We start from the raw sequence: 18,525 nt of genomic DNA on the forward strand, positions 1-18,525 counted from the left end.
GCGGGCTGCAGCTGGGCTCACCCCCACATTCCCATGCTCTCCAGCAGTTAAAAATAAGGTAAAAATAAATCCTTCTGGGATTCACGTGAAAAATGAAAGCAGAATGTCAGGAGTGCTGATGGGTCTGCACAACGCGGCCTCTTCCCTGCCGTCCTCCTTCCTCCCCCTCCTCTGCCTCCCGGCCCAGCCAAGCAAGCGGAGGCCCGGCGGTTCTAGGAAGAGCTCGAGCCGAGTCAGCAGCCGCCAGTTCTGGGAAGCGCGGCCCCAGGCCCCACGGGACGCTTCAGGGAATTCTCGCTGCCATTCCAAGGATGGCAAAAGAGCTCGTCCAGTGTCCTGGGGCTCCCCAGCGGCAGGGGGCAAAAGTTTGGAGTCACGCCATGGGGCTGGGAAGATTACCAGAGGCAGAAGGGCCTGAAGATTTATGCCCCGCTGTGAACTGTACTACAGTATGTTGTTTGGCTTCTTGGGGGAGCAAGAGAAAGAATTTGCTACACAGGAGATACCAGTGGTGACCACAGGAATTTAAAAAAGGGATATGGAGTTAAAAGGTCAAAATTTCCCACCATCAGTCATCGTCTCCTTGGCGGAGTGGGAGAGGGTGCCAGCAGCTCAGACGGCGATTTCAAGACCCCATAACCTCCCACAACCACATGACCTTGAATAAATGAAACGAGGAGCCATAAATCAAGGCTGAGCCTGGCTCGTGCTGCTGTCCCACACTTTCTGCTGCCTGGTGCCGTTGCTCCCATCAGTCGTTGCCTGTCCCGGGTTCAGACGTGCTCCGTGTTCTCTCCTCCCATAGCAGGAGCCGACAGGAACTTTTCTCCCAAGCCCTGCAAGGAAAATGCTCAGCGTGACACTGACAAATTAATGTTATTTTTGCTACCCATTTACGAGATAAAATTATTCCAACCACTGCTGGCAGCCTGGGAGGAGTGAATTTCTCACAGCGCTGGCCTATTTTAGCACGTCTTTGCCATGCGGTTACCGAGTTGCTCTGGCTTGGCATCCAATTAGCAGAGGTTTGAGGGGAGGAAATTTTGAAACTGGGTATTGGCTTCCAAGATACTTTTAGAAGTCACTGTAGCAATGTTGCAGGCTGCAGATAGTGCCTGCTTTTTCTATTTTCGCGTGTGGCACGCGCGGAGGGGTGGCTTTCCTGGAAGAGGAGGTATAAGGCTCGGTGCGTTCGAAGCAGGGAGGCAGGCAGGCGGTCCCATTTCCTGCCCTCCTCCTGGGCCAGCCCAGATGGGTCCCTTAGGCCTTGACATAATCAGTGCCGTGAATTTTATTGGGATGTTATCATTCTGCACATTATTTCGAGTCTAGTCCTATTCTGAAAAGTCCTGTAAACTCTGTTCGAACTCTGACCCTGAGTTTCCTGGCCCTTTTTTTGACTTGAGCTGATACAGCTCTGGCACGTTGTGCTCCAGCCAGCAAGTGCGTCGTCTTCTGGGGTTGTTCCTTGAAGGCCATCGGCTTTTCCCTGTATGTAATAGCAGGTTGTTTCTTTGCTTTCACATTTAATGCCTTTCTAAAGTATCAGCACCCAAACCTCTTTTTTTCCCCATGTACTTACTGTGATTCTGCTTCTCGGTTTGATGAGATTTTGCGATACTGCTTTTGTACCTTCCTCTTTTCCGTTGTTTGTTTTTTCCTGTGTATTTTTTCCACTGTGGAGAAAATTCCATAAAATGGCAGGTAACAAAATCTTTTCAGCTCGTGTATGCCCTTGGTTTGGGAAGGACCACTTGCTTGTTTTCAGGAGCAGCGGGGGAGGCAGCTGTTCTTGCTCCTCACTTAAAAACCTTAATAGATTCACAGGATTATGCTGCTGAAGTAGCTCTTCCATCAAAGCCATAGCAACTTCCTTACTGGCTTTCATTTTCTTTGTCTATGAGATGTATTTGGTTTCTATGAACAACTAATTAAAATGCATAAGAGTAGCTCTTTATTAAGGTTTTATTACCATTTAATTTGCTATTTAGTTTTTGGTAGGAGATCAAAAGGCTTAGCTCTTTCCTAGAAAGCTAACAAAAGGGCTGCAGTGCCGTGCCAGGATAATCTCCCTCTAATAACTTTATGTGCTCTGGGAAGACACAACAGAGCTCCCCGCCATCGGGGGCACGTGAGAGGAGGGTGCGATGTGGCTGTGCGGCGGCAGCCAAACCGGGACCCAGGAACCTCCTGGCACAACCGACTGCACCGAGAGCATCCTTAGAGCATCCTTCCTGCCCGTGGCATGGAGGGGGTCCTGCTCACTTCTTTCTCACCTGAAGCATCTGAAGTCCTGAATTCAAGCCCTCCACAGTCCATCCTCCGTCAGCTCATCCCGTGTGCGCTGATTCATCCCTCTTGTGCTTGTATACCAGAAGGATGAGTGCTCAGCACAGAGTGATTTCTTGTCACAGCTTCTTTACAGTCTCCTGAGTCTCTGCTGGTGCATGGTTGATGCAGGCTCTGCTGGAAATGAGAGTGCACACACTTACCAGCCATCTTTCAAAGACTGCCTGTAGACTCTTCACCTGGAACCTTCCTTTCTCTCCTAGCAGGTTCTGTTTCTTTTTGGTTTTCTTCCAGTGGTAAGCCTCGAGGGATGGGGGGAGCAGCATATTTGGGTCATCTGTAGATACCCTGCTTTAATGGAGTTATTCCCTGGCCTTTTAGGGTGCCCTCACTGTGCCTGAACATAGCTAGAACAGAGTAAGTAGCCTTTTCTTTCATGACTCCATTTCTCCCTCCTTCACCAAATAGTCTTTTGGATGCAGGCACGTGTTTAAGACTGGAGTCCTTGATTTTGTGACTTGTTGCTTTGCTACAGACAAGAGACAGGATGGAGCTGAGGGAAGCCAAGAAATTCCATACCAAGTAAATATATACTTATCTTTATTGTTTCTCTCTTTCCATTACTCTCACTGGCACAAATAGGTGCAGGTGCCACATGACATTATTACATTATTAGTTAAATGCAATGTCAGCTGCTGCTGCTTATGTGGCTAGAACTCACATTTTAGATGTTACCTCCAAGGTACAAGTGGTGTTGTTTTAAAAAACTGAATGCTTCTTGTTGCTGTTGCAGATGAGCAGTAGAGAGGTAGAACAATTCACTTTTTGTTTGAAGGATTCTTGGTCAACCCATTGTTACATTTCATAGAATCATAGAATGGCTTGGGTTGAAATGGACCTTAAAGATCATCTAGTTCCAACCCACTGCCACTGTGTGATCTAGCCACGTGCTAGATCAGGTTGTCCAGGGCCTCATCCAGCCTGGGTGGTTTACTATTTACTTTCCTTTTAAGAAAGTTTGCACACAACTTATTTACTATGTGCGTCTCCCAGAGGTGAAACCAGATTTAACTTTTCTGGCTGGCAGCTTTCAAACAACCTGTGCTATGGTCCCTCAGAGAAACTATCAATGAGTTAACTTGCTATGAATTTGTTACCTAATCTGAAGGTGCAGGGAGATGATGAGCTTGCTTTTCTTATGGGAAACTGGTGTCCTAAATTAAATGGATCCTACCCCTCCCTAGACACACACACATTTTGCTGTAATACTTCCTTTATCCTGTTAATGAAAAAAACCCTCTCCCAGATGTTAAATACATAGTTATTTCCTGCTTGAGCGCTTGCAAGGTCCTTTGCAAGTGATAAGCAGTTCCGGGGATTGAGAAACTGAGCATGGCTGCATCCTCTGCAACTTGGACTGGCTGTCCATGTCACTTTGGCTAACTGAATTATGCCACATGCTCTTTTGGCTCCTAGTGTACAGCAGCTTTCACCCTTCCTCCTTCTGGGTGTTCTCTGTGCCATGTTGTCATCCCTATAGTTGCAGTGGAAAATCCTGCTTGCTGGACTCCATGCAACCTGCAGGCAGATAGCAGGCACTGGTGCAGCGGGGAGCTTGGAGCAGCTGGAAAGAAACGGGAATACTTGCAGCATAATGTTTAAACCTGTGCCTGTCTCTTTGCAGTGACCTAAGAACAGTGCAGAAGGCATGAGGATCCCCGTTTCTTTAGCCATAGGAAACGTCTCTCCGATCTGAAATTAGCAGTATCATTAGAAGAGGCTTTTCCTTGCAATCTGGCTCTCAGGTGGGGCTTGGGGAAAGCTTGTGCAGATTGCTCGCTCAGCAGTGGATGGGAAGCTTCTGAAGGCATTCACAGCACCATATGGTTGCAACATGGTCTTGTGCCAATGTAGTTATTCCCTCCTGCATATCTCTCCCTATTTGTTTGCCTTCTCATTTGTTAGTTTTTTCTCCTGCTGTATGAGACTATCTGGGAGGAGGTTGGAGGGAATGCAGACAGGTGGGAGTTTTAGGAGCAACGCAACATCCTAGAGTAAAGCGTTAGCAGTTGTACTTATTGGTGCTTCTCAGTCTGAAGGGGAAGTCGGAGCAGCTCGATGGCTGTGCAAACCATCCGTGAAAACAGTGAATCACAGTGGGGAGGTCCAACCTGGGTTGGCACATGCCCCACTTACCCCACAGCTGGAAGTGCAGGATGCAAGCAGCAGGAGGGCCTCGTGGTGCTCCAACAACCGGCAGCTACGCTGCACACAGACCGGAGCTGAGAGCCTACCCAGCGCTGTGGTGTCGCCTGCAGCCCTTGCAGCTGGGGGATCTGCTATGACCGGGTCATCCGCCTGGTGGAGGAGGGAAAGCCTGTTGATGTAGTCTACCTACACCTTAGCAAGGCCTTTGGCATGGTCTCCCCACAGCATTCTCCCGGAGAAGATGGCATCCCATAACTTGGACAGGTACACGCTTTGCTGGGTTAAAAACTGGCTGCACAGCCAGGCCCAGAGAGTGATGGTGAACAGAGTGAAATCCAGCTGGTGACTGGTCACCAGTGGTGTTCCCCAGGGGTCGGTGTTGGGGCCTGTCCTCTTTAATATCTTTATTGATGATTTGGATGAGGGAATTGAGTGCACCCTCAGTAAGCTTGCAGACAACACCAAGCTGGGTGGAAGTGTCGATCTGCCGCAGGGTAGGAAGGCCCTGCAGAGGGACCTGGACAGGACGGGTCGATGGGCAGAGGCCAATGGGATGAGGTTCAACAAGGCCAAGTGCCGGGTCCTGCACTTTGGCCACAACAACCCCATGCAGCGCTACAGGCTGGGGGCAGAGTGGCTGGAAGGCTGTGCAGAGGAAAAGGATCTGGGGGTGCTGGTTGATGCTCACCTGGACATGAGCCAGCAGTGTGCCCAGGGGGCCAAGAAGGCCAACAGCATCCTGGCTTGTGTCAGGAATAGTGCGGCCAGCAGGGCCAGGGAGGTGATCGTCCCCCTCTACTCTGCTCTGGTGAGGCCACACCTCGAGTGCTGTGTTCAGCTTTGGGCCTCTCGCTACAAGGAGGACATCGAGGCCCTGGAGCGTGTCCAGAGAAGGACTATGAAGCTGGTGAAGGGCCTGGGACACAAGTCCTATGGGGAGTGGCTGAGGGCACTGGGAGTGTTTAGTCTGGAGAAGAGGAGGCTCAGGGGAGACCTCATTGCTCTCTGCAGCTACCTGAAAGGAATCCTTGGGGAGCTGGGGGTCGGCCTCTTCTCACAGGTAACTAGTGATAGGACTAGAGGGAATGGCCTCAAGTTGTGCCAGGGGAGGTTCAGGTTGGAGATGAGGAGACATTTCTTCTCAGAAAGAGCGGTCAGGCATTGGGACGGGTTGCCCAGGGAGGTGGTGGAGTCACCGTCCCTGGGGGTGTTTAAGGAAAGGTTGGACATGGTCCTTAGGGACATGGTTTAGTGGGTGACACTGGTGTTAGGGTGATGGTTGGACCAGATGATCTTGGAGGTCTTTTCCAATCCCAGTGATTCTGTGATTCTATCTGTACCGTGCTCTGCTTCCCTGCTCCTAGGTCTTCCCAGAGAGACCAGACACATCTGCAGTGGTCTGTCTGTAGTGATTCCTGCTCAGAAGTATTTGGCTTTTTTTTCTAGCTGTGACTGCTGGAAGAATTCGATAGAATTTGTGAACCAGTAGTTAAACCCACTTGAGTGTGAATTTACTCCCATAAATAGAAGGTATCAGAGAGACATTGGAGATCTCAACCCCATCCATCTCTTGACTTAATGATTGTTGGCCTTTCAAGTTGTGCCTGCTTCACGTTGCACAGGATCAGAGATCATCTGTTCAGATGGGAGAGAGAGATGCACTTAGAGGCAAAGAGCCCAAGGCAGTAGATTGTAAAAATGTGTGCAACTGTGTTTGCGTCCTGTCTGGCCTACGTTCATGGATAATCCCTTTCATTTCCCTAAATTACCTGTGAACACTTCCTTACTCCCAGTTCCAAACTGCAGTTTGGAGGTGCTGCTTAATAATGAATTGCTGCCTTTGTTTTGTGGGATGGAGATGTATGAAGTAACTCCTATATATCCCTTAGTGACTTGTGCATCAAAATGTAGATTAAGGATAAGTTAGCCGTGATAAAATTAACACCCATGCTGAATTTGGCACATTTTCATAAAGCCTTTAGAAAACCTCAGATGAAAACCCTGTAGAAAGCCAATTGCTGTAAATAACTGTGGTATGTCACTGTTCTTCTATGTATCTTGCCATTGCTTTCAGAGTTAACGGCGTGTATGAGGTTTCAAAGCTTGCTTCCCGCTGCTCCATCTTTACGTAAGCGGGACGTACAGCAGTGAGCGATCTCTGCTCTTCCTGACATCCAGAGAAACGTTCACAGGCAGTGACAGGTCACACTGCAGAGATGCTGAAGCCAGAGCCGGTCTGTGTCCGTTCTGTACACAGCCATAGCACTGCCGGCCTGGGAGCAGCGCAGCTCTCTGCTGGACCCCATCCTCCTGAGCTTGCAAGATCCTGGCCAGCGCTGGAGCCTAGGTGAGTGCCTTCCCAAGCGTGCTCTGCTGCCTTCGTAGATATTGCCGTGCTTCCACCTCCTCCCCTGATTAGGTGGGAGTGGAAATATTGGAGGGATCATCTTGTGTATCCCCTCAGGCTTTCTAGGTAACCAAAGTGTAACTCTCCCAACCTTGCAGCGCTCTGTGACCTTGTAAACTCCGGGGCTCCATTTCAGAACCTTGGTGCAGCAGGAAGAGGGGTTGCTCTGTGAGTTGCGCATGTTCTCCGTGCGTCCGTGGCCTTACATCTACCGCCGTAGAGTGCTAATCACTGCTAATGGGTGTGCGTAGTGGAGAGCGATTCCTGTCACGTGGTGAATTCTGAGTCATTTTTTGCCCCGCAGCTCACACTGAAAAGTGAGTAAAACTGCCGTCCTGCTGCTTCTGCAGGCCTTGATCCACAACCCAAGGCAAGGGCTGACAAGGCATGAGGTGCAGGCGTGGCTCTTGATGTCCTTTCCAGACACCAGGGAAATTTCATCAGCAGCATCGTCTGGCTCCCTGAACAACATTTCCAGCTGATCCTGTGCCTAGCATCTTCCCCCTGGGTTTTCTGTGTTTCACAGAATTTGCCCATAGAGCAAAGGTGTTTTTTGTTTTTTGTGGGTTTTTTTTGTTTGTTTGTTTTTTCCATTTTTCTTTTCCTTTAATAAAACGTGGTCAATTAGCTTCCTTAGAAAAACCTCCCTCGGCACTCTGATTGGGTGCCTGGCAGAGGAGGGACTGCTGTCAGCATGTCTGAGTTCCTGGAAGAGCTGAAGTGCAATAAAAATGACCCCAGGGAGCAATGGGCTTTCCGCAGAAACCGACAGTCTGGGGGAGGGCTGACTGAGACTGGATGGTTTTAAGAGCTCAGTTCCTTTCCTTTCTGCAGCCTCACTGAGACATGGAAGGAGAGAGAGCACTGCACACAGCTTTGACCACATCATTCAGCAGTAGGGTCTTCATGCTTCTGCGGCATCGTGCTTGGTGAGGGCACCATGCCATCCTGCACTTCTCTGTGTGCCAGAGGGCACCCTGCAGGTGCCGTCAACATCCGTGTTATTTCTGGAGGCCCAAATGCTCAGCAGAGGACTTATCTACACCTTACATAATAGATTTTTATTTCTACATCACACTCCCATTTGTATGATGTTTTCTTTCACTATTTTACTTGTAGTGTACTTGCCTCCCTGCTTTTAAGGAAATAAACCTTGAATTGCAGTTTTCATAGCTGCAATTTGGTCTGTTCCTCAACTTGTACCTCAGTGCTGATCTGGTGACAGGGCCCATTATTATCTTTCTGGATCATTGTTATCCTGCAAACACTCTGGTATTTGCAGAGCTGCTTCAAGCCTGTATCTTCTTTTGTCTGAACCGCATGTCTTCAGCCTAGTGTTTGAGGGCATTCAGGGAAGAAGGGAACATACGTCTGCAGTCCTTACAGTAGGGGCCTAAAGGAATTAACATTCAATGAAAGATCTGCCTATGTTGCAATCTGGAAATAAAACAGCAGTGGAAATGAAAGATCTAGAAGTTTCTTTCCACCCTAGCTTGCTTGGTCCTGAGTGCAAAGAAGAGTTTCCTCTGGGTGTGCAGCCTGGGATGTGAGCAAGCAGGGAAAGGTGCTCCTGATTCAGCGCTCTCAAACTGAAACCACTGTACAGGGAAACATGTGCACGTGCTTTGCATGAGAGCAGGTCATGGTCGCCACGTGCAGGGCAGCAGGAAGGCAGCAAACTCTTGGAGCCTACAGCTTCAGCCCTCTGGACCTCGGGAGTGGGTCTGTATCAAGAAGCCCGTGCCCTAAGGCAGCGCGTGGATTTATGGTGTGCTCGCTGCTGTCCGTGTCTTCCACAGAGGCTGTGACTGCTGTGCAGCACCAGTCCTCTGCAGCTCACAGTCAGTTTTATGTAACATAGTGACTCGCTGAAATAATTTAATTGCCCCATGCCTGAAACTGAGACCAGAACCGTGAGGGACCTGGGGTGGTCTGGCAGGGTTCTGCTGCGCTCCTGCAGGTGCTGCCAGACTCAGAGCATGCCAAGCTATTGCCCTGGAAAGAAAACAAGAGGAAGATCAAGTCCAAAATACGGAACCTCAGTTACAAAATATTACTGCACCTTTCAGAGGAAAAAAAATACTTTTTTAAGTGGAGCAGGTTGAGCACAATTAAAACATTCTCCTCCCAAGCTCCTTTGGTCTGCTGCAACAAGCTCTGGAGACTCAAAAAAAGTATACACATAACAAAGGTACTTGACATTTAACAGCTCAGGGAAGTGAAACTAATCAGATATGTTGTATGAAGACAGCAGGAGGGAAATGCTCTTTTGTAGCTGGTTTCTTTCCAAACAAATCATCTTAGTCATCTTCTGTCGACCAAACACAGGGTGGAATACATGTTTGCCCTAAGAAGGGTGTAGCTAAGGTGTTAATAGTAACAGAATCCAACTTTCCATGAAAAGCTCATTAGCAGATGAGAGGAGTCAGGCCTGCTTGGGTATTTTAATGTTTCGCCACACCTGCTGCACCCAGCCGAGTTCCCAAAGAGCAGTTGTGATTCACTGCACGCGCTGCAGGCTGTGAACCCGCATGGCAGGGAACGAAAACGCGGGCTGCGGCCAGCGGACAAGAGGTCTCTCCTGAGCATTTTTCAGCTGAGAGGGAAAGGAGCAAGGGAAGACCTTGTGTGGTTACGAGCCCAAGAGACGGCTTTGCTTCCTGAGCTTGTAAAGCCAGGCTTAGCGACGTGTTTTTTTCCTCTGCATGGGGATTCCCCCAGGGACAAGAGAAAAGATTGAGCTGAGCCACTCGCGCGCTCTCTCATTGCCCTGCCGCGCTGGTGGACTTGTCCCTTCCTGGCCGCGCTGGGCAGAGAGGAGCTCGGGCCGCCAGCAAGCCCTTCGCACCTGGGTCTGCGGCTGCGCTGCAGCGGGCACCAGCACGTCGCCTTTGTACAGAATGGCTTTGGGCCTGCCTTTCCCCACGCTGAGGTCACTTGCGTCGGTTTGTCCTCACCGCGGCGGTGCCGGACACCAGCCCCTTTGTGTGCTGGTTTCTCCAGAACTGTTTTTGATGTTATTTATAAACTGCACCATAGGAGACCCTTCAGGCTTGGGTAGAGCCACATTCATTTTGACGAAGGGCGTTTTGCCCACTGCTCGTAAAGGAGGCTCCTGGCCAGAAGTGAGGCTGGGGCTCCGCAGGAGGCTTCCAGCTGAGGCTTTTGGTCTGAGCTCCTGCTGCAGTGAGAATGGGGGGACGCCTGACCCACACCGTCCGCCCCAGGCCACCTGTGGGCACCCTTCACCCTGTGCCGTGGCACGAAATCCACTGACCGGACCTGGAGCGCCAACATAGCCCTGCATCATCCATCATGGGGGCAAAGGATAGATCGGAGCACATCCTCCGTCTCACAGGGTTTTGGATAAAGTGCAGAGGGTTACTTTTAGCTTAAGATAGCAATGGGAGCTTCCTGATAACCAGAGTAACTGGTTTAAATGAACACAGCTATGGTCTGTCTGTTTTGAATTTGATGCTGAAGAAATGACCTACTTTCTGCAGGGAAAGCTGTCATTTTAAAGCAAATGTTAAATTGTTACTTGGTAACTGCGTAGGTTTTGAAGTGACTTTAATAGTCCCACTCTGTCCTCAGCTGCTGAGTTTTGTAGCTCCCTTTGTGTGTCTCAAGGTCAGGCTGGTCGCCACTGTTAGTTCTGTATCACTCAGATATTTTCTGATGATGTGGAAGCAGATCACCAGTACTGGGAGCAGAAAGAAGGAATGACACGAAAATGCAGCTCATCCAGACACTTCTGTCAAGTACCACAGAGGAGATGCACATTCAGTCCTTGCGTCCTCAGCCTTTTGGTTTCTGTCTCCCCGCAGGATGCTTGAGGCAGCTGCAGAGAGGACACGCAGAGCCCTGACATCTCTCTGCCCCAGAAGAACAAAGGAGGAAATGTTTCTTATTTGCCCATTTTCGTTCTGTTCCCTGGAGGTGCACATTGTTCAACTGAGAGAAACTGCAGCTGCTCTACAGCTGTAAAAAAAAAACCAAGTTGCTAGAATTCATAAAGTCAATAATCAAATTTCATTTTATTTTTAATCCAGAGACTTTTCTTTGCAGATTGCTGATGTCTTTTCATTTTGCTCTTCTGACTTTATTGCTTTGACTATGTGCAGGTTTGCTAGTATGCCTGTACCCCTATGCTTTTCTTTGTTGCTGTTAGAGTAACACAGCCACCATTCTTTTTAGAGTAGAGAGCAAGCTAAGAAGTCTGTGTCTGTGGAGAAAGGCTTCAAAACACATTTCTTGTTGGTTGTTAACTGAGCCAGGACAGAAGAGATCCCTGCCAACACCTCAGCATACATACTGATCCTAAGGTTCAGAAACTGGGCATGGAAGATGAGCCTACGTGAACAGTACATGATTGCTGGGGTTCTGTCACCGCCACCCCCATGGACACGTGATTTTGGGGTGCCTTCTATAAAGAGCTGGGCTCTTTCTTTGGCAATGGTTCCAACTGGCTTGAATGCCTTAGTGACAGAGATGGTAAAGGGCCTGTTTTATTCCCCTTTTCCTCTGGTTTATGCCACAACATATAAATCTCATTTAACTCCAACTCTCTTTGTGTCAAAATACCATCTCTACAAGGCAAAAGGTACGTGAAAAAATTAGTGTTCCCTGGCATAATTTGGAGTGCTTCTTCTGCAGGCTTTAATAAGCAACTCCATCCAAAACAACACTGATTATATCAGCCATAGTAGTGCTCGAGGGCAAGTGTGGCATATATCAGCCAACAGTGATTATATCAGCCATAGTAGTGCTCGAGGGCAAGTGTAAAATAAATCAATTCCTTTTTACTTTGTTTTCCTGAGATATTGTCTTTTGAGGTGCCCACCTTAGAAAGCAAACATACTGGAACAGCAAGGCACTGGACATATTTATATCTGTGGTTGGTCAAGGTAAACCCTATGAGGAGTGTTGATCTCAGCTGGCTACATCATCTCGTATTTGTTGGGTCATCACATGAGATAGCTGGCTACCTAGAATCAACCAATGTCATGTAACACTTTTCATTAAATAATTTGTTTTGTCAATAACTTCAGAGAGAATTTTGAGAGCTTTCAGCTTCTGCTCCTGGAAGAATTAATGATGCTGGGTATAGGGCTCACTGTAGGATGTATATTATTTACTGTAAGCCTTTGGGGTTTTAGTTCCACCTAAGTAATAGGCAGAAGAGGGATGCTAGTTGCTGCTGCTGTGGGAGTGGGAAGAGAGAATTAAGAAACGGCCTCTTTGACAGGTACCTCTTTTCCTTGCCCCAAGTACAAGAAGATAATGTTTTGGCTCACAGGAAACCAGTTGTCTTTGGCTTGAGGAGCTCGTTGACAGGAGTGTTGCTCTTCTATCAGCTAATGCCTGAAGAAGAACTTTGACAGAGGAGGTGATCATTAGAGTGATAACAGGACAAAAGGAAAATACAAATAAACTACACATTTAACATTCAAAATGCCTGCTCATTGCCTCCTGCCAATGGGGTAAGAAGCATAAGCAAGATAATGTATTTATTTTTTTTGTTTATTACTCAAGTAGGTCTGGATTGATAACGTGGGGCAGGGGTTGTCTGTTATAGTGGGCCATCTCCCTCTGAAGTCACCTCTCTTCCCATCCAAAATTGAAAGGCGTATTTCCCCTCCCAGTAGTTGTGATGGACCCTCCCTTTGAAACCATGATTTTTGTTTGTGTGAAGAACTCATGCCAACATGATGTTCAAGGCATTTTTTCTGTCAAAATCTGCTAATATATTCAACGTTCAGAAACAAACAGAAGCCAGCATGTGACATTTTCACTGGCTACACAACTCCGTGCCATGCAAGGGACTTGTGACACTAATGTGAGCTGTTTTGTTTTCAGCTGCATGCCAGATTTGCACTGTTCTGTGTACTACATGCTCGCCTTACCACGTAAGACAGGCTGTGCTATACAGGCAGGCAGTAGCAAGCTGAGGGACGTGGCAAAGAACAGCCTTCCCCTGCTGCCCCGAGCAGGAGGGACTGCACGGAGCTGGCGTCCCTGCCTGCAGTGCTGCCTGGCAGAGCACGGGCACACGCCTGCCCGAGCCCAGAGCCGAGCTGCGGGTTATGGGCAGCCTGCAGGCGCACCAGGAGCTCAGACAGAAAATGGTGAGGATGAAGAGAGGTGAGCAGAACTGAGTAACAGGCAGTGTGAGAAGTGGCAAGACAGTCTGGTTTGTGTCATCTGCGTGGTCTAGCTGGAAAGTGAAAAATGCAGCTATTTGCTTTGTACCAGAATCAATGACTCCTGCAGCAAAGTGTTTGCCCACTAACTTAATGACCAAACTCTTCCTGCCTGCTAGCTTTCAGTATCCGGAGCGCTGAGGTGTTACGACATTTGCATGCTCTTGCTTGGAACAGCTGTTTGTGCATCCCCCTGAGTCAGCAGCCTGGCAGGTCACAGCAACCCCGTTCCTCGCTACTGAGGATTTGATCAGCAGGAAAAAGTTCTGCATGCACAGGGAAGCCTTCAATCTGTATTCTAGGAAAGGAATGAGCCAGACAGAGGCCCCATATTGGCCCCATATGCGGTCTGCTCAGCCCCAAGCTGACCCAGCAGTTCTGCGGGGCTACGTGGCACAAGTTTTTCCCAAAATGTTGCCCAGCACCTCTCAGCCAAGATGGTTTCATAGCACAGGGTTGGGGCGAAAGGAATTAAAGAAGGGTGAATTCCAAAGTGTCTTAGAAGAATTAAGTAGTATTCCAAAACCAAAGGCTTAGAAGTGGAGGAGGCATTTTCAAAATGTTGCAGAGATTTTCAACAAAGTTCCCTGGAAATAATGTTAAGTAATGTTTTAGGCTTTTTCAGAATTACATTTTAATCTTAAAGTGTCTTTTATGACTACTTAACCATTTCAGACAAGTGCAAACACATAGCATGTGCACTGTACAACATGTTTCTTCATATTTACAGGCTTGGAAGTAGTGTTTTGAACTCTGCCTCTGGAGTGTTTGGCAATGACTGCTATGACATTTGCATGATGGGAAGAGTTGTTGCCAAGTTGGGTAACTCTGACAAGTATAAACACAGCTCTGCCTTCTGTAAACTAGATTTCAAACCGTATTGCTGTTCTGAGGAAGAGAAAGTCCTGACATTAAAGCATATGCAGTCTTTCTGATCAGCTATTAAATCTTTTCTTTGCTGGCTCACGATGAGTGCGCCTGTAAAGAGCAAACAGCAAGAAATGATGGGGTGGGGTGGGGTGGCATGGGGTGGCATGGCATGGCATGGGCACGGTCACCCCTGAAGCTTAGCACTGTGTCTTGCTGTCTCTTTGTCACGAACATAACCCAGAGCTATTGTTTTTAGGAGCTGTCATCACTGAAAGCTCGGTGTTAGCCCCTGTGAAATGAATTTGCTGAGATCAGTCAGGATTTGCCTGGTTTTCCATGGACCGATGGTTACATCCCAAACTGGCATTGCAAATGTACGGAGTGGTGTAGTTGTAGTTGGAGGTGAATTCAAGAGAAGCCACAATTTATTTGTACAATGAGCTTGCTTTCTGCTTTCAATGAAGAAATGCCCAGGCTGGGATTTATACTGGTGGGGCGGTGTGTGAAAGAAGGCTTTTCTTGTATGACAAGCTGCGCTTCAGCATTTTAGTTTTCTGTACAATACTTTCTTCTAATGCCAGATTCATGTCAGAATTACACCAAGGATAAAATCCTTGCTTGTAAAGCCTGGAATATTAAATGGACCAAATTCAGCCCTGAAGTAAATGAACTCCCATCACACTCAATGGGAAGTGAACCTGGATTTAGCCCGTTTTGTTTTGCAGGTTTCACAGGCAAGGCTGTGTCAGTACGAGCAGTGCTGCTCCAACAGCTGCAATCAGGAAAGCTGCAGTACCTTCCAGATCAAGGCAATCACATGATGGAGTTACGCAGGCTGCCAGGCTGGAGTCCAAGAAACTCAAGTCCTGGCTGAGCTCCGCCACCGATTTTTGGTTGACCAGCTCATCTTTGTCCTTCCATCTGGCATATTTATATCAGAAGTTTTTCAGAAATACCAAGTCTCTGATTATATGTTTGGACATTCTAATGCTGCAGTAGTCAGTATTATTTGAAGTTTTCATTGTTACTGTAGTTGCATGGGGTACAATAAAGCAAATGCCTTTCCTCTATAGATAAAGTGCTCTCTTAAATAACCATTTTTACAACTGCCATCATATTCATGTTTGCAACTCAAATTTGAGCTGCTGCAACGTGCAGTTATACCACAGTTAGGAAGTAATGTCACTTCAGGAAAAAACCTTGCCAGTAAGGGCTGAGAAAGAGGAGAAAAAGGGTGAGAGTAGCTCCTGATCCCAAAAGGAAAACCCTTTTCTGCAAACCTAGAAAGGTCTTTCGGACTGGAAGCAATTCTAACTGCATCCTTTACTCTGCTGGGGCAGGCTGCTTTCTCTGGTAGCTGGTCTTTTCTGTGCTTAAACTGCTGAGATGGTGATTGTGTAGGGATGCAAGGACCAGCTCCATGTGGAGCTGACCTGGAGCCCAGCAGCCCTTCGCCAGCTGTGACCAATACTGTGTGATTAAAAGGAAATTGTGAGGACTAGGCCACCAGTAGTTTGCAGTAAAATTTCCTTTTTCGTCAAGTCTCATCTTCATCTTTAATGAATGTTAGCTGAAGTTCTGAGGTTTTGTTGTATTCCTTTCTCTTTCCTAATCAAAAAGCCCTCCAAATTATTACATGAACTGTTAAGTTATTATGTAAAATCCAAACCATGGTTTCCTTATAGGAACCTTCTTCATAGTTTCCTTTTGAAGTTTATTGCCCAGACTAATGGTGAAACTGTTAGAATGATTTTTCTTCTGTCAGGTGTATATTTTGCCTGCCAATAACCTCCTCCAAACAATATAATATTTTTTCAAAGAAATAAACAAAAACCTAATTCTTGCTAAAATTCAGAACAGTATGTTTGTATGCACTCATCAATCTACGTGATGCCACTAGTGAAAGCCTCTAAGCTAATTTTATTCCTTGGCCCAGTTTGTCATTTTTCTTCAAGCTTGTTTTTTGATGTATAGCAGAGGTGACGATGGATGTCTGATTGATGTTGCAGCATTACGCCTGCTCCCAAAGGCCACTCTCCTTATTTGCTGGCACAGCACATAGCACAAGCCACGCGATCGCTGTGCTTCACAGCAAGCTAAGTGGAAGATCGAAATGGGGTTCACATGAAACAGTATTAGCCTCCATGCATTCCTGCTCCCTCACACTCCGGCACACGTGCTTATTAAAAAATATATATATATAAGCAGGACTGGGTGTGGGTGGAAAATTGACATGTCTCAAAGGAAATGAGTCTGAGTCTCAATGCGTTATCAATGCACTTAATGACTGCACAGCCCTCTCCTTGCTGTCATGCCGTTAGGCAAGGCTGGTAGGACTGGGTTCTCCAGTACTTCCTCTTAGAAATTCAATACTAGGTTGCTGCAAACACAAAAAGCCAAAAGGATGAGTATTTCTGCCCAAGGACAGGGCAGATCTCTTGAAGCAGGCTAGTTTATTTCATATGGAGCTGCCTAGTCTTGTGATTTTTTTCTTTCATTTTCATATGGATGTTGGGAGGGGTTCACTGAAAATGAGACGTCTGTGTTGTGAAGATACTGCTAGGACTGAGTGAGCTGGAAGATGTTGCCTGGCATCCAGAGTTGCTCCGGCCCACCTTTACCAGCGAGTGCAGTACCCCATGCTGCAGACCCTCAGATGCTGATGGACATAGGGGTGGGGATGAGTACAGTGCATTTCCACAAGGATTGCAAGTGTTTCAGCAGCCATTTGGGAGAGACAGAAGAGGACTGTGACTAAGTGGCTTTTGACAGATTTGAACATGAGAAAATGATTGGTGAGGGCGGAAGAGCCGTACATACATTGTCCAGTTAATTTTGATTATAATTCTTGTAATTTCATAGATAACAGACGAGACTGACAATGGAATTTGGACTGGAAGTGCCTTGTATTAGTTTGACTGGTTTAAAGCGCCTGACCATGTCTGTCGTAAGAGAATGAATTACACTGCTGATTCACTTCGGTTTTCTGCTGGTTCACCTGGCCTGTATAAAGGGAAGTCGTGCTCTTGAGAGGATCTCAGGAGAGGAACGGGATTTCAGTACATTTGAGAGGCTAGGAACATGTGCATGTGAGGGGGTTATTTTTCCCTTGCATGTGTTGCTGATTCAGAAAGCTGATTATTTAAGACCGAAAACGTTACCATATGTGCCTGACGAACTGCAGGGTATTGCTGCTCTGGCAGCGAGCCATGGTAGCATGGTTTCAGTCATGGACTGGGATTTCTATTCCCTGTCCTATCAGTCTGCTTTTCAGGCTCTCAGTGAGGGCTCCACATCCCCGTGCCTATCTGTAGTCAGAAACTGCAAAACAAGAGAGAGTTCAACCAAACTGTCCTGCAGTGGCTGAGCACACCATGCAGGCGCTGCTGGGAGAGGTGTCGCGGCCGTACTTCAGTGACTGTAAAGGTCAGTCTGCATTTCCACGAATGTCCCTATTTCCAGAGGTGTGCAACTCAACGGTAAAAATCAGTTCAGTCTGCACGGAGGTTTGGCACAGGAGTTCTCAGAAAATGAATCTGTTTGCTTTAACAAAATGTGCTGAAGATGCAGGAGTGGGAGTTGTTAAGATAACAGGCGATGCAGTAAAACCACGTGTGATTGCTGTTCTGTACGGGCTTGACTCATGCCCATCATTTCTTCCTTGAACCTGTGGAAAGGGAGCAGCAGGGGTTCATAGATGTAGCTAGGGTTTCATATATGTAGTTTAGCCCAGCTAAGGAACGAATAAATTACTTAATAATGTATCAGCAATGCTGCATCTTTCTTTTCAGTGTTTTCTGGGGTTTTCCAAGTTCCCTTCAAAAGGGGGGTGCAGCTTTTCGTTCCTTTTGTTTTCATTTTTCCACTTTGTTTTTTTTCTCCCCCCTCTACCTCACTTTCCACATTTCCCGTAAAAGCAAGAGGGACATGATTGTTTTTGTTTAATGACTTAAACCCAAGCAGGATATTCCGTTTGCCAGCATTTCCTGGTCAGTGTGTGATGATGAGGGTCTGGAAACAATGGTTGCTGATGAGGCCAGCCCCACAACCAGCCCGGGAAGGACAGCACGTGCATCGGGAATACGTTAAAGCAATAGCTTGAACTTTGAAACCGGTGGATTCAGAACGGGAGAATGATGGAGAGGGGCTAAGTGAGATTTTCTTTTTTTTCCTGAGCACGTTTTATTGTTTGCACTGGCTGAGAGCACACCGTGCCTTGCCCCTGGCAGGCGGGGGGGTTGTGGCATGGGCATCTCTCCTGGGCAAGGAGTGCAGAGGGGCAAGTGTGGGGCACAGCATGGCAGCAGGGCTCCCTCAGCACACATCCTCCGTCTGGCAGTGCCAGGCAGGTGGGGTGGCCTCTGTGCCCCTGGGCCACCACAGGGCAGACCGGCTCCCCAGTCCCTGCCCACAGGGAGAGACCGAGGCCCAGCATGGCCAAAACATGGCCAAACCTTTGTCCAGAACGTGGGCAAAAAGCTGATGCCATGAGTCTCCCATCCAACGCATGGTCTGCGCTTGCTGAGCCCCTCTTTCAACACGACCATG

The 18,525-nt window shown here is 47.7% G+C and overlaps 1 long non-coding RNA gene across 1 annotated transcript in view; it reads left to right on the top strand.

Moving 5' to 3' along the window:
- The window catches only part of LOC121075338, a 30,177-nt gene extending 15,130 nt beyond the window's left edge, over positions 1-15,047 (top strand). The window contains exon 3 of the long non-coding RNA XR_005822912.1: positions 14,703-15,047. This is a non-coding gene — a long non-coding RNA (uncharacterized LOC121075338). The remainder of the gene's footprint in view (positions 1-14,702) is intronic.
- Positions 15,048-18,525: the final 3,478 nt, after the last annotated feature.

Source organism: Cygnus olor, chromosome 10 (genome assembly GCF_009769625.2).
Source record: "Cygnus olor isolate bCygOlo1 chromosome 10, bCygOlo1.pri.v2, whole genome shotgun sequence".
NCBI classification, from domain to species: domain Eukaryota; kingdom Metazoa; phylum Chordata; class Aves; order Anseriformes; family Anatidae; genus Cygnus; species Cygnus olor.